We start from the raw sequence: 7,742 nt of genomic DNA, 5'->3' as shown, positions 1-7,742 counted from the left end.
TGTTGTAAACCTCTCACATCATTTATGGAAGTGTGCTCTAGAGACGAGCACCATTTTCTTTGAATGATTTTCAATCGAGGCCCCAAGTTATTGATTCTTCAATCCAATGGAAAAATAAACTTTTCCACTTTGGTCAAGGTCTGTATGAGTTTATGCATCTCACTTCCCTCAGCCACTTCTATTGCAAAGAATCCCCTCCAGTGTATGCAACCTTTCCCCATATTTAAAATTTTCCAGACCTGGCAAAGTTTTTCATAAATCTACTCTATCCCATCACTCGTACTAGCACTAGAAAAGTTGGGAGCAAAACAATAAACTACTGATGCTGGAAGTATATCTCCAACATTTTACATTTTTAATGTACTAATATCGTCATTAATTCTCTTTCTCTCTCCACAGATGCTACCTGATCTGAGTACAGCTCTCCTGAGACCTAACATATTGAATACAATACCTCCTTAACCATCTTATCTATCCATCAACTCACAGAGATATGTGGCTCTGCACTCCAAGGTCTTTCTATTTCTCCACAGAATCTCCTTCCATTTATTGTGTATTTCATTGCCTTGTTTGCCTTTCCTTAATGTATAACCGTATCCAGACTGAATTCTAATTACCACTTTTTGTTCATCTAATAATCCATTGATATCTCTCTTTTAATCGCATTCTCAATTGCTTAATTATGCCTAGGCAATTAAGTCTAAATCATTTTTATATGTGTCACAATAAAGGGACCGAGTAGTAAGCCCTGCATAACTTCACTGGAACCAGCTTCCCAATTACAAAAGTGTCCACTGGGCATTATCATTTGCTTCCTACTATTGAGACAATTCTGGATATAACACACCATTTTCCCTTCAATCCCTTTATTTTTCTGACCATGATACCCCAATTAAATCCATGTAGATGCCTCAGGTATGTTGCCCTCATCAACCATTCTGCTTCCTTCTTTAAAAAATTTAGTCAACTAAATCTGTGCTGGCTATTCTAAATCACTTGTGCTTTTCTAAATGACAATTTATATTGTGTGTCAGATTGAGTCAGATTGTGCTTGATCTGACACACTACCCACTCACCCAATGTTAATTCCCAGCCGCATTTAGCTGCAGTGTGATCATGGGATACATCTTGCTGGACGCTCCCACTTCACGGTTCTCTCACAAGCCGAAACAAGTCATGAGTGGCAAGCATCTGACTGGATTGTAAGGCCTAGCTCTTCAGATAACGTGAACAAAGGATGTTTAAAAAGCAAATTGTTGAGTGAAAACTAATAGAAAAGTAGTTGGACCAAAATTATAAACACTGCCGGGAAATTCTGGCAAGACGTGAATGTGCTTTGAGTCACCGGAGCTTAATAAATGGCTGTCTCTGACTCACAGGAAAGTTACATTTCCCACCAAATTGCAATCAAATCACCAAAGTGAAATGAAACTTTGGCATTAAATCAGAAATGTCTTCATACACATAAGTACTGTTCTGAAGTTCTTTGACACATTGTTGCTGGCAAAAGCATGTTTCATTGTTTTAGTAGGCAACATTTAATTCACAAACATTTAAGATGTTTAAAAAGAATAAAAACTGTTAAAAACTGTAGTAAATTAAATTCAACCACTGTAAATTAATTAAAAACATAAAGTGATATAAAACAAAAGACATCCTGAACTTTATTTTTAATGAAGGTTTGAATCCTCAGGTAGATGAATGTGGTCACGGCCGGTGTAAAGCTGAAGCTCCAGGTGCAAAGAAAAGCAGAGGAGTGGGAGATCAAATGCGCCAACTGTGCGTAAGCAAGAAGTAGAAGGCATGCTGAACCACAGGTTTCAGTGTTAGGATCCCAGGTATTCACAATACATAGTAATGACTTAGATGAAGAAATTAAATATAATATCTCCAAGTTTGTGGTCGACACAAAGCTGAGGGGGAGTGTGGGCTGTAAGGAGAATGCAGAGAGGTTCCAATGTGGATGGATTGAGTGGGCAAGTGCATGGTAAATACAACCTAATGTGGATAAATCTGAGGTTAATCATTTTGAATAGCGAAACAGGAAGGCAGATTAATTCATGAATGGTGAAAGATCAGAAAAGGAGTGGGTGCAATGAGACCTGGGTGTCCATTACTCCATTTGATGAACGTAAGCACTCAGATGCAACAGGAGGTTAAGAATACAAAAGGCATGTTGGTCTTTATAGTGAGAGGATTTGAGTACAGGAGCAACGATGACTTATTGCAATTGTACAGGGTGAGATCACATTTTAAATATTATATGCAATCTTTGTTTCCTTATCTGAGGAAAGATGTTCTTGCTCTGGAGGGAATGCAGCAAAGATTCAGCCATGATCATATTGAATGGCGGTGCAGGCTCGGTGCAAAATGGCTGAGCCTTGCTCCTGTTTTCTATGTGTCTGTGAACATCGAACGCCGATGAAACCACTACCCACGTCAGAGCTTAACTCTGCCAAACATGTTTTCAATCATTTTCCCACCACCTTACTGGTGTACAATTAGCTGATCTTTGGCTTTCCTCGTTTTTAAACAATCTTATACTGCATCCCTCCTACAGCCAAAGAGGACTGGAAACTATTGTCAGAGGCTCTGGTATTTTCCCATTTGATTCTCCTAACACATTGAAATATCAATTTATTTACTTCCAAATAGACTAAACCCATTAATATTATCTCTCTCCCTAGGTTTAACACATGTACTTTTTCAAGCTCCTCATCCTGAACTACAAAATCTGCAGCATCCTTTTTTGTGAAGACAGGCACAAACTACTAATTAAGAATCATACACATATTTTCTTCTTACACACATAGGTAATCCTTTTAGTCTGTAATAGCCCCTACTCTTCGTTATTCTTTTACTTGTATTTTGTTCAATTTCACCTTCCTTTCCTCCTTTCCTAAATACACAGTGCAATATAATCAGAATCAGGTTTATTATCACTGACATACGTCGTGAAATTTGTTGTTTTGAGGCAGCAGTACAGTGCAAGACATTAAGACATAAAAAATGCTACAAGTTACAAAATAAATAAATAGTGCAAAAGAGGAATAATGAGCTTGGGTTCATGGACCGTTTAGAAATCTGATGGTGGAGGAGAAGAAACCGTTCCTGAAGCATTAAGTTCAGGCTCCTGTACCTCCTCCTTGATTGTAGTAATGAGAAGAGGGCATGTCCCAGACGGTGAGGTCCTTAATGATGGATGTTGCCTTCTCGAGGCACCACCTCTTGAAGATGTCCTTGATGGTGGGGAGGGTTGTGCCCGTGATGGAGCTGGCTGAGTCTACAACCCTCTGCAGCCTTTTTCAGTCCTGCACATTGGAGCCTCCATACCAGGTGGTGATGCAACCAGTCAGAATGCTCTCCAGCGAACATCTATAGAAATTTGTAAGAGTCTTTGGTGACATACCAAATCTTATCAAACTCCTAATGAAGTATAGCCACTGGCGTGCCTTCTTCATGATTGCATCAATGTGTTGAGCCCAGGAAGTTGAAGCTGCTCACCCCTTCCATCAATGAGGACTGGTGTGTGTTCTCCCGACTTCTGCTCCCTGAAGTCCACAGTCAATTCCTTGGTCTTGCTGACATTGAGTGCGAGGTTATTGTTGCGACACCACTCAACCAGCCGATCTATCTCACTCCTGTACACCTCCTCATTGCCATCTGAGATTCTGCCAACAACAATGGTGTCATCAGCAAATTTATAGATGGCATTTGAGCTGTGCCTAGCCACACAGTCATAAATGTAGAGAGAGTAGAACAGTGGGCTAAGCACGCATCCCTGAGGTGCGTCTGATTTGATTGTCAGCGAGAAGGAGATGTAACTAACGATCCGCACTGACTGTGGTCTCCTGATAAGGAAGTCAAGGGTCCATGTGCAGAGGGAGGTACAGAGGCCCAGGTTTTGAAGCTTGTTGATTAGTACTGAGGGGATGATGATGTTGAACGCCAAGCTGTAATCAATAAACAGCAGCCTGACGTATGTGTTGCTGTTGTCTAGGTGCTCCAAAGCTGTGTGAAGAGCCAGTGAGATTGCATCCACTATAGACCTGTTGTGGCAAATCAACAGCAATTGCAAATCTTCCATTACCTGCTCTAAATGAGCCTGAGTCTGAACACTAATGTTTTATGGACTGGGAGGGAAGGAGGAGCCAGTAGAAAGATAAGAGTTGGAGAAAGAGTGTCATTCAGGAAGAGGGAAATAATTGGCCTCAAATCCTGTCACAAAATTGGCAGAGCCACAATCAGTTATGGAATGCAGAACATCCTTTTCAGAAACTGGCATCCAAGAAGGCATGTTGGGGAAACATCAGGATGAAATCAGACAAGCATTAGTTGCGATACAATGGTTGCCCACATTTTCTCTTAAGTAGGAAGGGAAAAGATGCCAAGATTTCATTCTTATAAATTATTCACCAACTGCTTTGTATGTATTTTCATCAACTAAGGCAGCGCCACTCCTGAAGGAACGATATATCAGGAAGCATAGTGGCAAAGTTGTCAACTCCAGCCATACACCCAGGTCTTGATTTATCTGCCTGTAGAGCTGAAAGCCACTTCACCCTAAACTTAACCTGCAGATCATTCCAAGCGGGGGCAGCTGAGCCATGCCATATCTCCCAACATGCAGCAGAATGCTGCCTTCCGGGCATCTCTAATACTCTGCACTCAAAGAGAGGAGATTTCATTTCCTTCTCCACGAGTTGAGAGTTGTAGTTGTCAATGGATAGTAGATTTGCCAGGTTTGCAGGTTTCCCACAGATTCCCTGGATTAAATGATGGGCCTGTTCATTTAATCACTGGGTGAACATACAACTCCTTTGCATCCAGGAGCTGAAAATCCTCATGGTCAGTTCCATGAATCCTGTTAATCCTGTAATTTTCTGGCAGTCTGCTGCAGCTGCCATATTAAATTGTCTCATTTCGTAGAGGGCTGATGATTGGAGGTACAAGGATCATCCCCTCCTTTCTCAGCTCCTCACAATTATCTAGGCTACTGAATGTGCTGCCGATGCCACATGGTTACTCAGAAGAGTGCCAACAGAGTTCACAAGATTCCACTGTTTAGACAGATGTGGGGTGTCCTACTCAACAGATGAGGGTGTCGTGCTTTAACGTCATCTATGGATTGCTGCACAATCTGTAACAGCAAACCCTTTGCTTACTAAGCTATAGGAGAGAAATCTTCTCTGGACACTGGGTCATGCCTTGCCTGATAGCCCAGTGATTCTTTTGAGGACTGCAGTCAGCTGTCTTTGCTCCCAGGCAGAGGTGCATTTGCTCAGCCAATGATGCCAGACCTTGTCATAACTTATATTCTTCCAGTGGAAAGAGTACCTGGCCATAATAATTTACATCAAGTGGAAATCACATCAGCTCCTGTTGATACACAACAGGATGTCTAATGGCCGTACTAATATAGAAACATTCTGGCATCTGGACTTCAACAATTTACATCAAGCAGGGACTAATTCATTGAAGAAGCATCAGGAAGATTGCTAGTGTAGCAGTGATAACATTACCCTCTAACTCCAATCCTTCTCCTGCCTTGAGGCTCACATCTGGATGTTTAAGAATTCTTGACAATGTCCAAGGACACTGACAAAAGCTATGCACTTGCCTCCACAAATGCAGTTCACACCAGATAGACTCCTTCCATGTACGTGCCTCAATGAGTGCTGCTCTTACCACACTGAACAATGGTATGCCTCTTTGGGCTAGAAGACAACAGCTTCACTTATAGTCCTCCTAAGACACTTTGCTCTTTCATTGCAAAACATTTACTTAAGTGAAATTGAATCTGGGTCCTTGATCAGTTCCAAGTCAGACTCAATTTTCTTCTACAGCATCTTCACTTTGAAAAGCTGATTTCCCTCTGTGTGCTGCTCCCCTGCCTACTCTGGTGCAAACTTCAAAACATTAACTTTCCTTTCTCAGTAGTGATTAAAGAGAGCTCCTCAATAACCTCAGCTGTAATCACTGATGATTTCCCCATATTAGCATGAGTCACTGCTACCACTGAATAATGACCATCATTGACTCTGTTCCCAGTTTCGGCTCCCCTGTTAATGTTCATCTCCGTGCTCCCTGTGACATGTGAGGAAAGTATGAACAAGGAACTAATCTTCGGCAAAATCCTTACAAATTAAAACATTCACAAATACTTTACAATTGTAAAGGTACTTAATTACCTGTGTCTTCCATTTGCACTTCCTTCTGAGTCTAATAAAACCGAAAATGTTGGAGATACTCAGCAGGTCAGGCAGCATCTGTGGAGTAAAAAACAGTTAACATTTGATGTCTTTTCATCAGAACTCAGAATAGTTAGAACTAAAAGAAAATTGCAGAGAAAGAGTAAGGAACAGTGAGAACAAAAGGGAATGTTTGTGATAGGATTGTGAGAAGTAGAAACTGATAGATAGAAGTGGTGGTGAAGTTAATGGAAGGAGGTTGGTCAAGGCTAGTACCCTTCCTGGTACCTAACTGGGAAATTGTTACAGCTTCAGAGTAGATGGATACTGCAATGATGGGAGGGATGGTGAGATGGTGCTCCTAGGTGATCAGGGGACCCAAATCGGCTGCTGAAAACATGTCCTTTGTGCACCCACGGGGCCCACAGAGACCCTTCAGGGGTACAGCCAGGTGGTTCCAGAAGGGGCCTCTAGTAGAATATTCATACATTAGGATGTAAGGGTCTATGAATGGCTGCACTTTTGGGAAGCCCATAACACAGCCAAATTCCCATGTTCACTTTGCCTACTCCTGTGGGCTGAAGGAAAGGTAGATGAAGTCTTCCCTCCTCAAGGTGATCTACTTATTGCAGCAGTGAGCAGCAAACTGTGAGATATGGCAGAGATTAGCAGCAGCGGCCTGGAGTGATCATGAGGCTAGGAAGCTGCGAGTGACTATGACTCTGGTCTCCACCGGCAAAGCATGTGACATTGTAGTTCAGGTCACAGGGTGTGAGGATAAAAATGCGGTTTGATTGCTGGCCCTTTAAATAGCATGGTGTCAGAGGAAACAGGGTTAGCAAAGCTTGGTTGCTCTGTGGCTAAATAACAGCTGTTTTTCAGATCTGTGAGGTTGAAAATCTCATTGCAGACAAATTTTGATTGTTGCTCTGCTTTTAACATCATTTGTGGGAATTCTACGCTGGAAGGAAGGTACTAGTGCAGAAGAAAATCCCATCAAAAAAATCCTGGAGGGTGCTAAGACACATAGAAATGTTTGCAAAATTACTGTACATTCACACAATCTTCAACTGCAGATCATTTTTTTTTGAAGATATGCAATTTCAATGCCGCCTCCTTTCATGTTCAAGCCAAACACTGTTCTCTGCTCCTACACAGTGGAGGAGATCCACACAGATTTTTTAGGAACGATAACCAAACAGGCAAAGGGACACTTAAACAAATCATGTTGAATGGCTGCTAGTTTGTCCTATATTACCCTTCCTAAAATCAGATGTTCATACATAATTGAAGACAATTGTGGCTAATTCTGACCTGCTGTTCAGTAATGAGTTGAATATCCCTCTTAAAACTAAATTAAAATCACTCTACTTCCCTTTGGTAATATGAGTGGGAAAAACTTAAGTGAAATGAATTAATGGGCTGTCCTTCAAGTCATTTGAAGTTCAATTTGCCATCGTCGAATAAATTGGAAGACTATCCTCCGAGTTAAAAAAGGGAACATTTGTAACTAAGTGAAAGAAATAAGTAGATGGTGTCGCTCATTGACAA

Source organism: Pristis pectinata, chromosome 24 (genome assembly GCF_009764475.1).
Source record: "Pristis pectinata isolate sPriPec2 chromosome 24, sPriPec2.1.pri, whole genome shotgun sequence".
NCBI classification, from domain to species: domain Eukaryota; kingdom Metazoa; phylum Chordata; class Chondrichthyes; order Rhinopristiformes; family Pristidae; genus Pristis; species Pristis pectinata.
Note: the sequence above shows the minus strand (reverse complement) of the source record.